This window comes from Notamacropus eugenii, chromosome 7 (assembly GCF_028372415.1).
Source record: "Notamacropus eugenii isolate mMacEug1 chromosome 7, mMacEug1.pri_v2, whole genome shotgun sequence".
Lineage (NCBI taxonomy): Eukaryota > Metazoa > Chordata > Mammalia > Diprotodontia > Macropodidae > Notamacropus > Notamacropus eugenii.
The window spans coordinates 114,049,058-114,072,132 of NC_092878.1; positions in this window are offsets into that span (position 1 = coordinate 114,049,058).

Sequence of the window (23,075 nt, forward strand, 5' to 3'; positions counted from 1 at the left end):
TGCCTGGTACAACAAAACCTATATCTACATTTTTCTAGTGAATTAATAAGGTATTAATAAAAATGTAGCCTGACATTGATAAATTGGAGAACCAATTCAGGTTAGACATAAGTATTTCCTATTAGTGATATTATTTTTATTTTATTTTTTCTGGATGAGTATTGAATCACCCTTATTACTGAGCCTTGACCATAGGTATGAGCTTATTCACAGAGTCACAGCTTTACAGAAAGACGTATTAATACTAGTTATTTATCATTATTACTCTTATTATTTAGATTAATCTCTAATTCTCATAGATTTGATTATGTGATTTCTCTAGTTCCAATTTTTTAATGCTTCTCTATCAGCTACTGAACAAAATTCAAACTCTTTTACCTGTCATGTTAGGCCATCCATAATCTAACAGTGCCCTGCATTTCTAATTTTATCTCATACTACTCTCCTCTATGTGCTGTAATCATTTTAGACACCCTCTGCTTTGGAAACATTGGTGATATCATTCCCTCCCCTTCATTCCTGTACTCATAATACATTTTCTATGCTTAGAATGCCTTCCCACCACCACTTTGCTTTCTCATTTCATTACCATTAAAGAAAAAATCTTACAAAAGAATTTTGAATATTTACTGAAGTCAGTGAGGATTTTCTCCGTATCCCAACTAGGTAGTGCACTGGATAGTGGACTGGATCTGAAGACAGGAATACCTGAGTTCAAATCCTGACTGAGACATTTACCAGCTGGATGATATTTGAAAACTCACTTAACCTCTGTTTGCCTTAGTTTTTCCCCCAATAAATAATAGCACCTACTATCCTGAATTGTTGTGAGAATAAAATGAGATAATGTTTCAAAGCAGTTGGTACAGTAGGCACTTAATAAATGCTTGTTCCTTTCGCTAAAATACTCTGGTCTGTAACACACTTATTGTTTGATATTGTGCATTATAGTTACCTTATCTAAGGCTTATCTACTTATTATCCAGTAAGCTATCTGAGGACTGGGACTATATTTTATATAAATTCTTGTACAAATAGCAGAGCTCTCACCATTCTGGGCTTTTCTTTAGCCTTTGAATGTTCAATTCCAAACCTCCACAGAAGTTGCCTGACATCTCCACCTATCGTTTTTCCATTTGGACCATATACTACTCCACTGTGGAAAACTTGACTATGCTCCTGAACCACCCTGGACTTTGATATGTCAATTTTGGCCTTACCTTGCTTCACTCTAGGATTCCACTATGGTACCTAGACATCTCCAGCCTTACCTGGAGTATTCCCTCTCTCTTTTAATTCCTCTTCATGAATTTTTCCCATTAAAATGTAAATTCCTTCAGAACAGGAACTATGTTGCTCGTTTATATTTTTATCCTCAACCTTTAGAAGAGTGCCTGGCATATAGTAAGCCATTAGTAAATGTTCTATCTATCTGTTTAATTTAGGAAATGTTGCTGAAACCATCTTAGAATCAAAGAAGGAAGCATTAAATGAAGTGTTGAACATAGCTCATCCACACGTGTTCACATACAAACACTTTAAAAACATGATTAAAAACACACAGAATGTAACAAATATGGGGAAAGGAATAAAAAAAAATAGAACCCAACACAAAATAATTCTTACAGAAAAAATAAGTAAAGAGTAACTCACCAAGTATTTTCCCCTGTTACTCCATCTCCAGCACCCCACACCCAAAGCTAAGCAGGCCTAGGGCATCTTTGCATCCCCATGAGTGAGTACAGCTTTAGGTAATGAGTTTTGCTTCTCAACAATGTACAGAAGGAATGGTATTCCTAGAGACAATTCATTTTCATCAATTAGATTAACCTAGAGTCTTAAGACAAAAGAAAGGTACAGGCTGTGGAGAAATCTGGAGTCCCAGGGTAAGGAAAAAAGATTGTAAAGGAGAGAGGCAACCCGAAGTATGACGCAGTTTAAAAATATTGAATAATTTGGAGGAGGAAACAACTAGGAATCACATCAAGGCTGAGAAGTAATTCATATACAGAAGCTTTTAAGTATTTCTCCTCAGTAATGTCCCCAAGGAAGCCCTTCTTCAATACCTTCAAGATGCCCCTCCCCCTTCTCCTAGAGACTGCTTAGGTTCAGAAGAAAGTTTGTCATAGAGAAGAATGAGGAAAGAAAAGAGTAGAACTAGAAAAGATGGAGAAAATGTGCAGCACAGGGGTCTACGAGATTCTGTCTGAGACAGTAGCTTAACAGACCATGATCATCCCTTATAAGGCAGGGAAGGGATTTTGTCCAACTGAAGTGATATGAAAAAATAAGCAACAGTCCACAAATAGTGGTAGACGAGGGGCACAATAATACTTGGCTTTATGAAAAGGAAATGATTGTTTGTAGGAAGCACTTTTATAGAAAAGGCACCACAGAATAGCATTGAAGTGACTGATAAACTGATAAAACTGGCAAAAACTGATTGAAGAGGAGAAGGAAAAAACAATTGGAACAAACAATGAAAAAAAAGTCCTGTCTCAATGTACAAGTGCTTCACAACAAAGGAAACTGAGTAAAAATCCCCTGAGTAAAATGAGAGATTTCAACAAATTCTTTAAGGTCCCCTATAATGAAGATGGACCAATAATATTTACAATGATTCAGAAGGAACAATCTATGTTCTGATCACATCTATAGAATTGGGTTTAGTTTTGAAAACAATATTTTAAGAAAGTTATAGCTAGGCTAGACCATATTCAGAAAAGGGCTATCAAAATTGGGAGAAGACTGAAAAATATACCATAGAACCACTGGTTATCATCACCATCATCATCAATATCATTAATTTTATACATGTATGCTTACAGAAATGAATAATAATTTCTAGGGTTCACATGGCACTTGAAGGTTTGAAAAGTATTTAAATGTATATTGCATTATTTGATATTCACAACAGCTCTCTGAGGAAGGTATTATTATTATTTCTGACATTTTGCAGATGAGAATGCTGAAGGCTGAGGCATACAAATGACTTGCCAGAATTCAACAACTAAACCTTTTGGAGATTGTGGCCAGGCTGAAATAATGGGAATATTTAGCTTGGAGGAAAAAGACTTTGAAAGAATATGAGAATTGTCTTTCATGTGTTCAAAAGGCTATCATGTAGGGATTATTCTTCTGTGTGCTTAGATTGGAGCTTTGAGCACGGACTACAGAAAGACAGGAGATAAAAATTTGTTGTAAGGAGAAACAAATTAAACAAATAAACAAACAAAACTTCCCTACATAAAAAAAAAAAGAGAGAGCCATCCAAATGTGAAATGAATGTACTGCCTTCAGAAGTAATTAGTAATAAGTTCCCCCCACTCTCATTGGGGGACTTCAAGAAGTAGCTGAATAGCAAATTTTGGAGGATATTAAGGGTATTATATCTGCAATTGTTGGTTAAGGAAAGATTGGGCTACAGGGTCTCTGCGGTCCCTTCTAAATGTGAGATTTTGTGATTCTGTGATTAATAAAAATTAAATTTAGCAATCATACTACCAAGACCCAAATATATCCATGTCTACTCAGATATATAATTAATGGAGTTATACTTTTAGATCTCTCAAATGGTTTCATTTCTAAAGTTTGTAAGCAGAAAACATTTGGGATATGAAGGGAATGTTAATCTTAGAATGCTTCTTTTGTCTAGATCTGCACACAAAGAGATTTTTTACTGAGTCCTAGGTTGCTCACTAGACTATGAGTTCCACACCCAGGAGACACATTATATTTTTTTCAGACAACTGTAGCACTATTAAGTATTATCAAAGCAATTATTAATTTAAAAACTCATTTCATCAAACAGTTAATAGCCATGATAAGTCACAAATCAAGCCCCTAAATATACATGTTTTTAAATTGACAACACACACAAATAGGAATTTAGACTCTAAGTTTTGGAATACTAAATCAAACCATGCTCAAAACCCTAATATTAAAGAATATAACCTTGGAAAACCTGAAATATGTCATTGCAAGTTACAAGGTTTATAGCTCAATTGAACTATGCGGCACTCAGTCAACATAGCCATGTAGTTAAGTGGAAACAAAGTTTGGGTTTTTTATTGATAATCTTATTAAAATTGAGCCTTCCTTTTCTCTATTTTGGTGCTGATTCTGTTATATCTTGAAATGGATCCGTAAACATTTGACTCTGTTTTGTTAATATATTTAGGCTACCTTGAAAACATCTACTTGCTATTTTATCTAAGTCAAATTATATGGCGGTGTTCACTTGCAATATGATAACAACTGAACACGCCAAGAATTCAAAATAGAAATTTATTGCATTTAATTTTAGAGGTAGTAATTGTTAATCCTGTTCCCCCCCAAATAAAGTAAAACAAACTTAGCTTTTTTCACACTTGAAATTTATAAAGTATGCATTTGTTTAGTTATTAAGTATATATTATTATGTATGTATTAAATTATGTATTAAGTATTATTAAGCAGTTATGGTTAAGTGTGTATGTATTTACGTTCTGTATTTCAAATATACAGAAATGTCAATGTAAGCTGAGATATTAAGAATCTTTGAGAAGTATGTACAATATGATGACTTTTATATTGGTGATTATCTGTGTCTCAGCTATGGAAATGAAGTATTTATTTATAATTGATATTTTAAAATGGAAATAGACTATATACACATATATATTTTCTACTTTTCCCACATATATTTGTATATATGTTTCTATATTTTTAATTTAAAATTTTAATGACAAGCAGTCAATAAACATTTATTAAAAACCTGCTATGTGTCCGGTATTCTGCTAACCACTGAGATACAATGAAAGATAAAAGGCTGCTTTTTGGTAGCTTATAATCGAATGCAACAGACAACATACAACTAATTCTATGTAAACAAGCTATGTATGTATGTATACATATATACATATACATATATATGGCATATATGTATATGTATGTATATATATATATATATATGGGATAAATTGAGGGGAAAGAATCACAGATAGAAAACATCAAAATTAATAGAAATCTGGAAAGCTTCCTGGAAATAGTGGAATTTTATCTGAGACTTCAAAGAATCCAGGCAAGACAGAAGGCAGAGATGCGTAAGGAGATCTTTCTGTGTATGAAGCCAGTCACTGAAGATGCCCAAAGTCAGGAGATGGAATCTAGTTCAAGGAATGACATGGAGGTCAGTGTCACTGGATGTGGTAACATGTAACCCATATGAGAAGGCAAAGACGAGTGGGATGAGGAACAAGTTATGAAGCTCTTTGAATACAAGTCAGAGGCAGTAATTGTATTTAATTGTGGAGGTAAAAGGTTGCCTCTGGAATTTACTGAGTAGCAGGGTTTCACAGTCAGATCTGAGCATTGGGAAAATGATATGGAGAACTGAATGGTTGATGGACTAGTATGGAAATAGACCAATCAGCAAGCTATTGCAATAGTTCAGGGGTGAGGTATTTAGAGCCTGCACCAGAATTGTAGAAGTGTTAAAGAAGGAAAGGGTGTATATTTGAGTGATGTTCCAAAATTGGGAGATCTTTGCAAAAGATTTTAAATGGGATGGTGAAGTTGGGGAGGGGGGACAGGGAGACAATGAGGAATTGAGAACAACACCTCATTTGCAAGCCTTGGAGGTCAGAAGAATTGTAATAATACATTCTCAACAGTTGTAAGGAAGTTTGAAAAGGTTGTTTCTGCTTTTGGCAGGGGGTGGGGAGGATAATGAGTTTAGTTTTGGGCTTGATGACTTGAAGACTTGAATTGACTTGATCTGTTTTCAGATGTCTAATGGACACTAAGAGACGAGATGAGATCAGCAGAGAGATTAGGGCTAGATTGTAGAATCATGAGTATAGAAATGATGATTGAATTTATGGAAACTGATGAGATCATCAAGAGAAATAGGAGAAAGGAAGAGCCAGAACAGAACTCTGACCAGCACTGGGTGTGGCCTGGATGAAGACTAAGCAAAGGAGACTGAGGAGTAGTCAGATAGGGAGGAGGAGAATCAGGAGATATTGGTCACAGAAAACATAGAAGACAACATCAAGGAGAAAAATGTGCTCAACAATGTCAAAAGATTCACAGTTCAAAAAAGATGAGGACTGAGCAAAGGCCATTAGAACTGTCAATTAAGACATTATTTGAAAAAAAAGTAGCTTAGGTAGAAAGATGAGATCAGAAGCTGGGAATGAAGAAAAAAGTGAGAGAAAAGAAAATGGAGGCACCTATTGCAGAAAAGTTTTCAAGGAGTTTTGTCACAAAAGACAAATAAAATATGGGATGATAGTTAACTGGAATACATAGATCAAATGAGGGATTTTGGTTGACAGGAGAAAAATAGCCATGTATGTAGGAAGTAGGTAAGCAGCTAGTAGATAGGGAGAATTAAAGATAAATGGGAGAGCTGGAATGGTCGAGGAGGCAATCTGTTAGAGAAGATGGGTGGAACAAGATTATTTGTGCATGTAAAAGGGATTAGCCTTGGCAAGAAATGCAGACTACTTGAAATGGGACGAAAGAGGAGATAGTGGCAGAAGGTATCTGAGTGATGAGATGAATAGGAGGGGAGAAGAGGGACAACTTTGTGAATGGCTTCAATTTTTTCAATAAATAAGTGTCAAGATTCTCAGCTGAGAGTGTGGGAGAAGAAAAACTATAAGAGGTTTCAGGAGGAAGTAAAAAGTTTGAAGGATTTGGAATAGTGAGTCAATCAGGAAAATTCCTAAAAGGATTGCCTTACAACAGTGAATCCTGTCCATACAGTTTAGTGATTTCTTCCACTTTTATTCATTAGCACATGCATAAGACCAAAGGCAGCCAATAGTGGGAGTGATCTAAAGCTGAAACCTGGTTTATATGATTATATGTATACTTATATGTTTATTGTGCATATATTACACAGATTTATACATATATTATACGTATATGATTATGGATCAAGGGATTCAAGGACCATGCAGACTTGAACTAGATCAACAAGGTATCAATATGGGAAAAGGAAGAGGGTGTAGTAAATATAGGGGTGATGTCCAAGGAGAGAACTGAAGGGTCAGGAAAATGAAGGATATGGTGTGGGCAAAGAACAGAAGTTGGATAACAAAGGAAGAGGGAGAGGTGAGATAACAATTGGTTTTGATAAGATAAGGGAGTTATTGAGTTCATGAACATGGAGGTCGTGCATCTTTTGGTTATGATAGGATCAGATGGATGATCATTTTTGTGTGTGGATGTGGTAGAGTAAAGGAGTAAGTCATGGGAAATTAGTAAATTAAGGAATGAGGAGGGAGGGAGGATATGAGGATATTTAAGGGAGTATCATTATGCATGTTGAATTTCCTTAGTATGAGGGCAGAAATTGGAAGAAAAGATCATAAACTGGGCACTGTACTCATTGAGGAAAGAAGGAGAGATTTTTGGAGGTTGATAGACCACAGCTACTAGAATTTTGATTGTGTGATAGTTGCGGATTGAATGAATCTCACAGGAAGAAAGGTTATTGAGTGATGGTGGTAAAGAAAGAACCTGGAAGTTACCTGGAAAATGGAGAGCAAAGATGTATTCTATCTCCCCCATCTCTACCTACAAATTGGTGGAAATATTGAAAATAAAGCCAGTGCTGGAAAGGGTGTCCAGGGTATCCTGTTTCATCGGGAAAGAACCAGGTCTCAGTGAGAGTTGGAACTGAAAAGGGAGAAAAAGGAAAAGATTTAAGATGAAAGTGAGTCTGCTGCCTACGGAGTAGGTATTCTAGAAAGCATAGCTGAGTAGTCTGGGGGTAAACACTGGTGGAGGAAGTAGGGGAAGGTGACCCTAAGAGTTTAAAATCACTGAAATGGGAGAATTTGACCAGGGAGGAGATTTTTAAACACTAACTGAAGGTTTTAGAAAGAATGTTAATGTTCATAGAACTTTGGTATCAGACTGGAGTCCTTTTAAAACCTTAGACAGTTCAGGGAGGAAACAAATATTTCGAGAGAAAGGAATGGTGTTATTCTCCTTCCATCAAAACAGGAACCAGGTTAAAGACTTGATGGATGGAGTCACAACCCCTCCTTGCCATCTCAACCAAGGGAGATTGGCATAATGAAATGGTTCTTCCATAGGACGCTGAAACCAGACAGAAGACTATGAGTGGTTAAAAAAAAAAAGTTGGAGCTTCCCTAATTGCTCATTTTCATAGTTCACATTCTTGAATTTGATGTTGAGTTTGACTTTTATTCTTATCAAGGGATCATCTGGCTGCCCTCTGATGGTGGAATCTGAAATGACTGCTATGTCTATGATCAGTAGTCTCCATGAAGATCTAGCTTATATTTTTGTTATTCTTTTTTGGCAATATGAAAACAATGCCTTCCTGCCCTCTTCAAGAGTAAAATATTTATGATGTATGGGCACCAACTGGTCATAGGACAAATACCAAACATTAAGTAGACAAAGTTAAACTAATGACTTGTAACAATATAGAAACAGAATGTTTCCCAGAATCAAAGAATCTTAAAATTGGAAGGATCTCATAGACTATCTAGTCAAACCTGTACCTGATCAGGTACTCCCTTCACAATTTCACCAAGAAATGCTCATTTAGCTTTCAATTGAAGACTTCCAATGAGGGCCAATCCACTGCCTCCTAACTCATACCTTTCCATTCTTAAATAGTTCTCATTTTTAAGAAATGTTCCCTTACTTCAAACCTTTATTTGTCCCCAATTCAAATTCCACCTCTTATGTGTGGTTCTATCCTCTAGGACAGAGATAAAAAAACTAACTTCATTTCTGCAAGGTAGTCCTCAACTCACTCAGAAGACAGCAATCATCTCCATACTATCCACTCCTATCACAAGTATTCAGTTTTTTTTTTTAAACTAAACATCTATGGTTTCTTCATCCAGTCCTCATATAGTAATATTTAAATGTCATTCAACATTCTGAACTCTCTTTTATGAATACTTTTCAACTTGCCAATGGTTTTTCTAAAATGTGGCACCCTGACCAGAACACATTTCAAGAGTGTTTCATCAGATTAGAACAGGCTCACTGAAGCAGATTGGACGAAATCTTGGAGATCATCTCCATTAGGGGATTGTAACCAGGGATCCATAAACTCTAAACAAAATCTCTAAATATTTTAATAGAATTGGTTCCTTTGTAATTCTATGCATTTTATTTTATGATTTTTACATTATCCTGAGAATTCCATAGGGTTCAACAGGCTGCCAGAAGGCCCCATGATTGAAAAAAATAAGAACACATGACATCAATCTTTTTTATGTTACAGGAAATAAGGAAAATGAGGCCTAGCAAATTTAACTGATTTGCACAGTCATACAACTATTCAGAGCCAGGATTCAAACCAAGGTCTTCTTATTTCAAAATTGGTGATTTGTCTACTACACCACACTATTCAATGTGAACATCGCTTGTCTTGTTCTGGACAATATGTCTCTTAATTATAGCCTAAGACTGTACTAGCATGCTGTACTCAGCAGAGATTGATTTTATCTAAAGAGGCAAGAAACTCACAGTTGGGAGTCATTTTTGAGTCAGCGATCTGTGTATGAGCAAATCACTGATTTACAGAGCAAAGATCAAAGTCAATATCAAAGCCCAAAAAGAGATCAAAGAAAGAGAAAAAGGACCTGTATATACAAAAACACTGATAACAGCTCTTTTTGTAGTGGCAAAGAACTCAGAACTTAAGAATTCCCCATCAAATGGGGAATGGCTGGGAAAAACTTACAGTAAATTAATGTAATTGAATATAATTTTAAAAATTGAGGCAGTTGGAAAATATGGAAAAGGCTTGTATGAATGGATACAAAGAGGAATAAGCCAAATCAAAAGAACAATTTATACAATAAAATAAAGTGCTACTTTGAAAGACTTAAAAGCTCCAATGAACACAATAAGCAATTATCATTCCAGAGGACTAAAGATGGATTATGCTAACCACTTTAAGTCAGACTTCATGAATTCAGTATGTAGAATGAAACATCTAAATTTTGGGACCTCATATAGGAATGTCTTGCCTGACTATGCATATTGGTTACAATGAATTTGGGCTAATCAAAATACATTAAAATATTTTTTAAATCAATAGCAAATTGGAAGAAAGAATAAAAATGAGAATTTAACAGAGCATAATTAAGCAACTCCAAACTTCCCAATTTAATTAAACAAACTATTAATGCCAAAAAAAAGTTCTTTGTCCAAATGTTTTCTACTCAATTATGTCCTTTGGTTGACAATTGTTTCTTTTTCTTAATATGAGTATATTTTGTTATAATTCTGGTCTTTAAAAATAATAATGTATAGCCTTCCAAAACCAAATTTCAGCTATGGATGCCATCCTACCAAGATTATGAGATCATTTCCCCTTGTCTAGGATATTTAGTGAAACTTGCCTGTTACCAATAGCTTATTAATTTTCATATATTTAAAACTACCTTTTTTATTACTGGATCATTCTTGCGTAGAAATCCCACCCTTAAATTATTGGGTATCTTAACTGTTATTTTTCTTCCTACATTGCGGAAGCTCTTTATAGCATCTAGCTTCATTCTAAATTTAGGAGGGGACATGGACTTCAAACAGGTGGAGATTTTTTTCCTCATCATTGAAATTAGATTGGGGTTATGAAAAGAGAAGGCAGAAGTCGTCTATATCAAATATGACTGAGAGATAATCAGTCATTAGTTTCTCTTTGTCTTGCATGTCTAGGAAGCTTAAGGCTCATAAGAATTAAATTCAACTAATAGAACTGAGCAAATATTTATGTTTGAGCAAATACCTACTCTGAATAAGGTACTAGGGATTCAAAAAAACAAATTTAATGGTGCCTCCCACTAAATGAACTTTTATTCTATATTCTTAAATTCATGAGAACCTACTTTTTATAGAATAAAAGTAAAACAATTTTATAAAGGTATTTGATAATTTTGTTAGAACAGTGCCTGGCATATAGTAAGCATATAATAAACATTTGTTGATTGATTGATTAGATGATTAAATTAGTTTTCTTTGCCCTCTTGGGTTAACTAGAACATAAATGGATGGGAGGAAAAAAACCAATATAACAAATCAACTCTGGGTGCTTGGAATGGTGTTCAGTATTATACAGGTGCCTACTTGGATGAACAAAGATCTAGGTTTAAACCGTGGTCTTGGGCCCATGAAAGTGAAATTCCATGAAGGAAACACGTCTTCACCAGAACCAACTATGTGAGCCCAAAAGAACTGGGACTGAGCACTGTAAGGTGCAGATGGAGAGATCCCAGGCTCACTATGATGCCAAGAAGCAGTAGAACCAGCTGTAGGAATAGCTGCAGCACATAGAGAATCTACAGAAGGACAATGCTGAGCTTCTGGCTGAGTCAGAGAGGGTCAGTGGGGAGCTGCAACAGGCCTGGCTGGAGACCAAGGAGGCTAAACAGGCCTGCCACCACCTCACAGCTCAGGTTGAAATGCTGGAGGCACAGGAGACCAATATAAGAACATCCCAAACTCCAATCCTCAGCCACCAGCCAAGGAATCCCAACCCAGTCACATCCATGACAACTTTCAAGTTGGAGAAGAATCCCAGCCCACTGCTGCAAAGATATCAGACCAGACCTTACCAGCCAAGGCAACAAGAGAAGAGACAAGGAGGTCTTCCAATAAAACATTAAGTCCCCCCGCCCCAAAAAAAAGATGAAGATCAAACATGATTCAGAGTTCAGAGTTAGGAAATTACAGTACCATTTCACGCATACCACAAATCAAGTGATTTGATCCTGTCACTTGAAACAAGTGAGTCTTACCTCCCCGTTCTTCCCTTCCATTATCAAAGCTTTTTCTTTCTTTTATATAATTTATGTGATAATATATAACTTATAATTATACATATAATTATTTAACAAATATAATTATATATAATAAAAAGAATATATAATTCTACTTCTTCCTTTCTTCCACATTCTTCTCTCACCTTTGAATTTTATTTTTTAAATATTATCCTTTCATAGGTGGGGCCAAGATGGTAGAGTAGAAGCAGGGACTTGCTATAGTTCTCCCCAAAAACCTCTCAAAAGACCTGTAAACAATGACTCTAAAAGAATTCTAGAGCAACAGAAGTCACAGAATGACACACACAGTGAAGCAAATTTCCAACCCAAGACAATCTGGAAGGTCAACAGGAAGGGTCTATTGCACCAGGATGGGAGTAGAGCACAGTTCTGGTACGAGGCCTTAGGGGACTGAATCATTGGAAGCTGCTTGGGATTCTAGACTTCTCAACCCACAAATGCTAAAGACAGCTTCAAAGGTCAGTAGGAAGGGTCTTATACCTGGATGAGAAGGGTCTCTCCATTGGCTGAGAGGGGAGCACGGTCCTGGCCCTGGGCCCAGCCCAGCTCCAGCCCCAGGGCAGCTGCAGACACTACTGAATTGGAGGCTGCTTCTGGAGCCCTTCACTTAACAAAGCTAAAAAAAAGTCGTCATTGACTGAGAAAATGAGCAAATAGGAGAAAGAACAAGACTATAGATTCTTACTTTTGCAGTGAAGAGGTATTTTCTTATTTCATTGGTGACAAGGAAGATCAAAACATACATCCAGAAGAATATAACAAAGCCAAAGCTCCTGCATCCAAAGCCTCCAAGAAAAATATGAATTGGTCTCAGGCCATGGAAGAGCTCAAAAAGGATTTTGAAAATCAAATCAGAGAAGTAGAGAAAAAATTAGAAAGAGAAATGAGAGTGAAGCAAGAAAATCATGAAAGAAGAGTCAACAGATTGCTAAAGGAAACCCTCCCCAAAATGCTGGAGAAAATAACATCTGTAAAATTAGACCAACTCAAATGACAAAAGAGGTCCAAAAAGCCAATGAGGAGAAAAATGCTTTAAAAAGCAGAATGGACCAAATGGAAAAAGAGATCCAAAAGCTCACTGAAGAAAATAATTCTTTTAAAGTCATAATGGAGCAAATGAAAGCTGATGATTTTATGAGAAATCAAGAAATTATAAAACAAAACCAAAAGAATGAAAAAAAAAGAAATAGAAGACAGTGTGAAGTGTCTTACTGGAAAAAAAAAATTGTATACTTGACCTGAAAAATGGATCCAGGATAGACAATTTTAAAATTATTGGACTACCTGAAAGTCATGATTTTTTTCTTAAAAAAAAGAACCTAGACACCATCTTTCAAGAAATTATCAAGTAAAACTGTCCTGATATTCTAGAACCAGAGGATAAAATAGAAATGGAAAGAATCCACTGATCACCTCCTGAAAGATCTCAAAAGGAAAATTCTTAGGAATATTGTAGTCAAATTCCAGAGTTCCCAGGTCAAAGAGAAAATACTACAAACAGTCAGAAAGAAACACTTAAACCATTGTGGAAACACAATCAGGATAACCCAGCACTTATCAGCTTCTACACTAAGGGGTCAGAGGGCTTAGGATACGATATTACAGAGGTCAAAGAAGATAGGATTAAAATCAAGAATCACTGACCCAGCAAAACTGAATATAATCCTACAGGGGAAAAAATGGGTATTCAATGAAATACAGGACTTCCAAGAATTTTCATTGAAAAGACCAGAGTGTAATAGAAAATTTGGCTTGCAATTACAAGAATCAAGAGAAGCACAAAAAGGTAAACAAAAAAGAGAAACCATAAGGGATTTATTAAAGTTGAACTGTTTATATTCCTGCATGGAGAGATGATATTTCCAACTCATGAGACCTTTGTAAATATTAGGATAGTTGGAGGGAAAATATATACACATACATATATACATATATACATATATACATGCATAATATATGTTCATATGTATGCATTTATATATGTGTCTATGTATATGTGTATGCATATGTATGGGTATACACACACACAGGGACAGAGAGAGAGAGAGAAAGCACAGGGTGAGCTGAATATGAAGAGATGATATGTAAAAAAGAAAATTAAGGATTGAGAAGAATGTACTAGGAGAAAGAGAGAGGAAGAATATAGTAAATCACCTCATATAAAAGAGACAAGAAAAAACTTTTATCATGGAGGAGAAGAAGGGGAAAGTGAGAGGGAATAGGTAAGCCTTCTTTTCATCAGATTTGGCTTCAGGAGAGAATAACATACATACTCAATTGGGTATGGAAGTTTATCTTTCCCTACAAGACAACAGGGGAGGAAGGGAATAAGGGAGGGGGTAATAGAAGGGACGGCAGATTGGGAAAAGACATAATCAGAAGCAGACACTTTGGTAGAGAGACATAAAAGGAGAGGATTAAATTACTGGAGGGTGGGGCAGGATGGAGGAAAATATAGTTAGTCTTTCAAAACATCACTGTTATGGAGGTATAAAACTTTTATTGAATTGTTTGCCTTCTCAATGAAGGTGTATGGGGCAGGGGGAAGAGAGAGAATATGGAAGTAAAAGCTTTAGAAATGAATGTTAGAGGTTGTTTTTATGTGCACCCAGGAAAAAAGACATATATGTGTGTGTGTGTGTGTGTGTGTGTGTGTGTGTGTAAGAGGATAAGGGCCAGGAAGATGTGATTGCAAGCAAAGTGGGATCTTTTGCTTTTTTTGTTTTAGTATAATCAAATGCCTCTGATTGAATCTTGCCTTTATCAACAAAGAGTCTTCACTAATAGTAAAGTACGAAAATAAGAGTTTTTTCAACTGAAAATAGTATTATGTATTTGTATTATTGAAATGATTAAAGATCTGCCCCACCCATTAATAGGTCTGTCCATTAAGGAGAGTTTGATTAGGGAAGATTTGTGGGAAGGCTCCCATTTTTTGTTAATGAGGCACAGGTTCTCAAGGGTTGGGATGCTCTCTGACTCTAAAAAAGTGTGAATACTCTGAGGGTGAGGTTTTACTCTGAGGCTTACTGGAAGTGTTTGACCAGAGGAGGACTCTGTGAAACTGCTAAGAACTCTCCCTCCTCACACCACCCCCACACCATCCCCACTCCCACCTTGAAAAGCCAAGAAGTCAGTGCTTCCCTCTCTGGTAACTATGGCCAGATGGTTGGGCATGTGTGTTGATGGTCAAACAGAGGAAGCCATGTCTGTTGATATTTGATTTCTCTGCAATTTCTTTGAAGTTCAGGGTCCTTACTCCCCTGAGCCTGTATTTGCTAAGTTAAAGGAATGATACATGTGCTTGATTAAAGTGATTGTTAATCCCTCAAAAGTTGCCTTTCCTTTTATGAATGCAGACCTAAGAACCTGTGATAGTTGTCCCCCTGTGTATATTGAGGTACTTACTGTTTACAGGAACAGGGACAGGACAGAAGGGAGGGCAGATCAGAGGAAACAACAATCAGAATACATACTGTTCTTGGATGGATGTAGGGGAGAAAGGGGGAGAAAATTTGAAAGTCAAAATTTTGTGGAAGTGAATGTTGTAAACTGAAAATAAATTTATATGAAAAAATATTATCCCTTCATATTCAACTCACCCTATGCTCTCTCTCTCTGTCTCTCTGTCTCTGTCTCTGTCTCTTTCTCTCTCTCTCTCTCTCTCTCTCTCTCTCTCTCTCTCTCTCTCTCTCTCTCTCTCTCTCTTCCTCCCTCCCTCTCTTTCTCTCTGTGTACATATATATGTATTCTCTGAAGCTACCCTAATACTGAGGGATGTCGCACTAGTTACCAATAAAATCTTTCCATGTAGGAATATAAACAGTTGAACTTTAATAATAAATAATAAAAAAATATAAAAATAATATAAATAATAATAAACTTGTGATTTATCTTTCCTGTTTGAATTTTATGCTTCTCTTGATTCTTGTATTCAGAAGTAAAATTCACTGTTCATCTGTGGCCTTTTTCATCAAGAATGCTTGAAAGTCCTGTATTTCAATGAATGTCTATTTTTTTCCTCTGAAGGATTATTCTCACTTTTGCTGGGTGGGTGATTTTTGGTTTTAATCCTAGCTCCTTTAACCTCTGGAATATTATATTCCATGCCCTTCTATCCCTTAATGTAGAAGCTGCTATGTCTTGTGTTGTCCTAATTGTATTTCCACAGTACTTGAATTGTTTCTTTCTGCTTGCTTGCAGTATTTTCTCCCTGACCTGGGAATGTTGGAATTCCACTACAATATTCTGAGGAGTTTTCCTTTTGGGATCTCTTTCAGGAGGTGATCAGTGGATCCTTTCCATTTCTATTTTCCCCTCTAATTCCAGAATTTCAAGGAAGTTTTTCTTGATAATTTTTTGAAAGATGCTGTCTAGGCTCTTCTTTTTTATCATGAGTTTCCAGTAGTCCAATAATTTTTTAATTATTTCTCCTGGATCTCTTTTCCAGGTCAGCTCTTTTTCCAATGAGATAGCTCATATTTTCTTCTTTTTTTATTCTTTTTGGGTTTTTTTTAACTTCTTGATTTCTCACAAAGTCATTAGCTTCCATTTTCTCTGTTCTAATTTTTAAGGAATTATTTTCTTCAGTGACCTTTGGACCTCTTTCTCCATTTGGCTAACTCTGTTTTTTAAAGGCATTCTTCTCCTCATTGACATTTTTGACCTCTTTTCCCATTTGAGTAATCTATTTTTCAAGGTGTTATTTTCTTCAGCATTTTTTGTGTCTTCTTTAGCAAGGTGTTTACTCTTTCTTCATGATTTTCTTGCATCCCTCTCATTTCTCTTCCCAATTTTTCCTATACTTCTCTTACTTGATTTTCAAAATTCTGTTTGAGCTCTTCCATGGCTTAAAACAAATTCATATTTTTCTTGGAGGGTTTGGATGTAGGAGACATTTCTGTCTTTTTTCTGGTTGTATGTTTTGGTCTTCCTTGTCACCTAAATAAGATTTTATAATCTGAATGTTTTTCCCACTGTTTGTTCATTTTCCCAGCCAATTACTTTACTTTTGAGCTCTTTATTAAGGTAGGACTCTGCTTCCAATGTGGAGGGTATACTCTTCCAAATTTCAGGGAGTTTGTGCAGTTGTTTTCATAGATATTTTTCAGGACTTCTAAATTTTCAGTTCTTCCAAGATTGTAGGATCAAAGGAGAGATGTATACTTCTCTCTTGGTCTGTGCTCTGGTACATGAATGACCGCACCCTTTTCTGCCTTGGAACAGTGAGAAGGATTCCCTTTCTACCACCAACACAAGCCCCACCATGCCAGCACTCCCCCTTGCCATAGGATCGCCTCCCAGAACTGCAAGGCAGATCAAGGCATGGGCAAAGTAAGAGAATCCTTCCTAAGTGCCAGCAAAAAAGATCCCTTCAACCCCCTCCTCTGATCAGCCCCTCAATCCCACCACCATCTGTGGACCAAGAGCTCTAGAAGCAGTTGCTGCTGCCATTGCTGCTGGCACTTCCATTGCCACCACCCTGGAGGTAAAGCTAGGGCAGTATTATGCTCCTCTCTCACCCAGGTGCAACAGACCTTTCCTACTGACCTATTAAGTTGCCCTTGGCATTTTGGGGTTAAGAGGTCTGGAATCCCCACAGATTCAGTCCTCTGAGGCTTGCTATATAAATATCTGTGTTGGAGCAGCCCATGATGGACTGTGCTCTTCTATCAGAATAGTGCAACATACTTTTCCTGTTAACCTTCCAGATTATCTTGGGCTGAAAATTTGTTTTACTCTTTCATTTTGTGGGTTCCTCTGGTCTAGAATTCATTTAGAGTCATTTTTTACAGGCATTTGGAGGGGTTTGAGGGAGAGCTCAGGCAAGTCCTTGCTTTTATTCCTCCATTTATAAACATTTCATAAACATTTATTTAATTACCTGTTACGTACATGAGGTCATGCTTAATTATGGATGCAAAGATGAAAGTGACTCAAGAAATTTATAATCTCATAGTGGGATATAACAATCAAACAAATATCTATTACCAAAAATTAAGATATAAATGGATAAGAGAGGTCTAGGATAGTGGTACTATTGATTCAATTAGAAAGGTACACATTTAGTTCAGGGGATCCCTGGAGACCTCATGAGGAAGTTGACCCCTGAGCACAGTTTGGAAAAAAGAAGATTGTCAAGGAGTGGTGATAAGGGAGAAATCTAATTTATTCTTAGGCAATGTCACATTGAAGTTATAGGAGCAATGATAAGATTGAAGAACAGTAAATTTGTCTCAAGCATAGAAAATATAAAAGAGAGAAATGTGAAAAGTCTAGACATGGATTTTGGAATTCAATGAATGATAATAAAAGTATTTTACATTTTGTCTTATATACACAAACTTTTAAAGGTTTTTGAATGTTGGAGTGAAAGATAAATTGAAGGAGGGAGAGATTAGAAATAGAAAAAGCAATGACAAAAGGTTTTCTCATAATGACTGAAGGAAGAGAGAGGTAACAAACTGCTTTAATTACAGTGAGAATGAATAGAAAGGATGAAAATAAAAAAAATAATGAAATGGAGAAAATTTGGGAACATAGTGTTTGCGGAAGAGTAAACTGAGGGAAAGGGGAAATTAGTTTGCTGGGAGAATGATGATGGAATTAAATGAGTTAATATAGGTAAACCCTTTTGGAAATTTTGAAGCACTATCATATTATCTGCCACAGTAGATTACCAATATCACCATTATCATCATCACTATTACCATTTTGGGACCAGTATTAGATATGGGGATCTGAACATCATGGATCTAAAGCTCAAGACAGAACCTTGAATATCATTTAGCCCTGCAATTCGTCATATTTTTGTGTGTCCTAGAGTCCTGTTTAAGTCTGGTAAAGTTTGTAGATTCCTTCTCAAAATCTTTTTAAATGCATAAGATAAAATACATTGGTTTTTAAAAGAAATTAATTATATTGAAGTATCTATCTATATACATGTGTACATGTGTATGCATGCACGTGTATGTATATGTGCATTATATGCATGCATATATGTATATATGTATAAGCATGTTATATGTGTAAGCATGTTAATATATGGTTGTGTGTGGCCATATATACATGTATATATGTACACACTTGCACATATACATACACACATGCATGCATGTATATGTATGTATAATGTGGACCCCAAGTAAACCCTACTTAGCTTGGGTAAATTAATTTGCTTGTCCAAGGTCATAGAAATAGTAAACATGAGTGGTCTAAAGTTGAACCTGTCAGTTGGCTCTAGAACAGGAAAGTTAAGAGTACTATTAAATTTTATAAGGAAGATGGTGAGATCAGTTGGAAATAAAGGCTTGTTTGCTCTCTTTCAGTCATACTTTTTTCTTTCAGAATGTAATTCCACATTTTTGTAGAGGTTTGTGGCACATCCTCTGGAGTTCAGCGTGGATATGTTGAAATGAACCTTGTATGATTTTCATAGTATGAGTTTGACTGCATATTATGCAAGAATGCTAGTATTGGGAAAAATCAGGAAAATTATTTTGATCATTTAAAAAATACATATTTTATCTTTTTCTAGCACCATCTAAATTTTTCTCTATATCATTCCTTCTTCTCTCTTATGAAAAAGATATATCTCTTAGCATAAATAACGTTTAGATTGTTTTTAAAAAGAAAAATTTGTCTTTCCTCCCTTCCCCCAAATTGGGAGGGAAGCATTTTCCTATAACTCTTTTACACGTGGTTGTTTTCATATTACTGCTTATAATTCTTTTTGTGGGTGCTGTTTATTCATATCCTTTGATCATATATCTACTGGGCAATGACTTTTTGTTTTACACATTTCTATTGTCTTGAATACCAAACCCTCAAATGAGAAATTTGATTTTTTTTAAAATGTTCCCCAGCGGACTACTTTCCTTCTTATCTTAGATTCATTAATTCTGAGCCCAATTTTATGAGAAGAGAGGAAAACAAACTCCTAAGGAGTAAGGTACAGCCAGGGTTGGTAATGGTGGTTATAGACAAACTAGCATTCCATTACAAATTGGTTGGAATGTAATACACGATTTTCTCACTTTGGGCTATTTAAATAATCATTCCTGGACAGGAAAACAATGTATTTGATCAAATTCAATATGCTTCCTTAGTGTGGTGATAAAAGATGAGAAGTTAAAATCAATGATTAACTTCCCATTAAAAGTGAGGTTCAACTTTACATCTCATTGTGGCTGGCAGGAACAACAGTCAGGAAAAGATTGTTTCTACTGCCAGCTGAGGGTTTTCAAGACACTTGGGTTGAGTGAATTAGCAACTACCCTCTTCCAGATGAGTTAATTTGTGTGTCTGTGAAAACAGCAGGACAAAGAACATTTCATTTTACCTCTTTTTTTTTTTTTACTTGATGTTTCTTAGACTATAAATGAAGCTTTCAGAGAGAGTTCAAGGTTCTCATGAGTCTGTGGACGGCTTGTAATAAATGCTCAGAGATTTGACTTTCTGATCTAAACAGAGAAAAATTCCCTTAATTCTTTTTTGATATATCTCTTAGGGGTATCTCCCTCAGCGTCCTGACAACAACTTACACTATGGTATGTCATGCTTACTCGAAGATACACACAATGTGCCTATTAGTGAATTTCTGCATAAGTCAATTATTTGGGGGCATCTTGACATGTGTCTCACAACTTGCCAAGTAGTTTCTTTTTTCCAGCATACTTATTGATCTAGCCTATGTCTGGCCAGAAGAATTCAGGAGATTATCAGAAAAACCCTAATTTTACCATAAACGTAAGTAGGAGTAGTAGTAGGAGTAGTGGTAAAAATGATGATCGATAACATATAGTAACTATTATATGCCAGGCACTATACTATGTACCTTTACAAATATCTCATTTGATCCTCATGACCCTGGGATGTAGATGTTATTATTATGCTAATTTTATAGATAAAAAAGTTTAAATGACTTCTCCGGGGTTCCAACAGCCAGTAAGTGTTTAAGTTCATATTAGGACTCAAATCTTCCTGACTCTGCACCTAGATCTCTATGTATCCACTGTACCAATCAGCTACCAATGACTGTTTTACTACTATTACAACTATTATCATTTTTACATTACTCTTATTTTGATATTACTGGATTCCATGTTCCACGAGGATAAGGGTCATATCTTAATGATTTCTATATCTTTCCCAAAGACTTAAAATAATGCGCTGAATCTTTTAAGCTATGCTAGACAGGTTCTGGTCTATGATTTTCATCCTTGTGGGGAACTCCTAGAGTATAAATTCCCTCCATTGATGCATATTGCCACCTCTGGTACTTCATTTGTAATTTATAGTTGTCATGCCCAGTGCTCTGAGAGCAACCTGGATTTACTTCCATCCAAGCAGTATTTTCTGTGTTACTTAAGTAATATCTTTCCAATCTCCACCTTTCTTTTCATCCTCACTGCCACTGTTATAATGAATAATCTCCCCTTATCTCTTCCCTAAACTATTGTGATCACCTCCTACCTGGTTTCTGCCTCTTGATTTCCTCCATTTCCAAACTATCCTTCAGAAGCCTGTCTTATCTCATCAAAACTAGAAAAATCTATCTTAAACTGAACCTGCATTAGAAATTTTTATCTGGAAATTGAAGGTCTTTTACTAACTGGCTCTTTTTAATTTTTAATCTTTTTTTATACCTTTTTAAAAAATTCATTGATTCCAACTTTCCATATTCTTTGATTCAGCCAAATCAGAACTTTTCTCTCTACCTTTGTACCTTGTCAAATCAAGTCAACAAATATTTATTTACTGTGTCCCAGGTCCTGTGACAAATGTTGAGAATATAAATACAAGCAAAAAGCCAGTACCTGCCCAAAGGTGCTTACGTTTTAAAAGGGAAAGATATCATATAAAAGGCTTTTGAAAAGGTAGATGAGGAAATGCAGCATGGTAAAGAGAGTCCTATGGAGATGATTCAGAAGCACAGTCTGGAGAGGAATGAAGACATGGTTGGCCTGGGTCTCCAGATTAAACAGAGGTTCTGGTTACGAACCAGATGATCAGAGGAAATCGCCATAAGGTTAGTGGAATTTCAGTTGGTGGAGTGTATTGTTAATGTATTTTTAATGGAATTAATGTATTTTTAGTGGAATGGAAAGATCTTTCCCATCCATTAAAAGGCCATGGGATCTGCTTAAGTCACATGGAAACCTAAGTCACACGAGTTTGAGTCACATAAAACCTGGAGTGGGAGAAGCTTGCTGAAAGAGTGGAACAGAAAGGGATGGAGCAGGAAGAAGCAGAGCTAGAGCAAAGATGAGAGAAAGTTGGTGAGAACAGTAAAGGCAGAGGAGAGAGGGCACAAGCAGGCACAGCTACTCTTGTGAGTGGCTGTTTCTTTATTTTTATGGGATGGCCTTGGCAGGGATGGGGGGTCTTGGGAATGACTTTGCTCTTGAAGTGATAATGTGTATTAACCTCTTGGCTGCTATGATTGATTTGGCTTACTGGCATATGAATAAATGTTTTTCTTTTGCCTTCTGTATGGAGAGTCTCTTCTACTTTGCAATTCGGAACTACATGAATATATCCATAGTCTCCTTCAGTGCTGTAAATATTGCCTTGGCAACACATGGAGTGAGTAGTAATCCATTGGTGGAATGAGTGTCTAAGATGATGGGCTTCAATGGCTTGGTAGAAAGCCCTCCCTCACCCAAATCAAAGTCAACTGCAAGTCATGGATCATTTCCCTGATGTCATGGTTCTCTTTGAAAATGACAATACAGCAAAAAGAGAGTCCTTTTTAGTGAGGCAGGAGTGCTCACGTGATCACTCCCCCATTGTACCTCTTCTTGCTGCAATTCTTTCTATCCTCCAAGACTAAGCTAAAGTGTCATCTTATCCTTGATATTATCTCTGTTCCCCTCAACCAGATGTCATCTCTCCCCTTTATGATATCTTATAGCCCTTAACATGTATTCTTCTTCCATACATCATAGTCATTTTTCCAGTTATTTCTGTGTTTATTATCTTTTACTACCTCACACCTCCCATGCAGTATGGTGACAAGTGTTTTTGAGAACTGACCTTTAGGCATGTACTGCCTCTGAGACATATTGGTTGGGTGATCTAGATAAAGCCCTTAAATTCTCAATACTCCCAATACTTAAAGAACAGAGAGTTCTGTATCAGTAGAAGGAATTATTCTTATCTGAAGTTCCCTACTTCAGTGAAATAAAAGTTCCTATCTACTTCTCAAATTATCTCCCCAACTAGATTATAACCTCTTTGAGA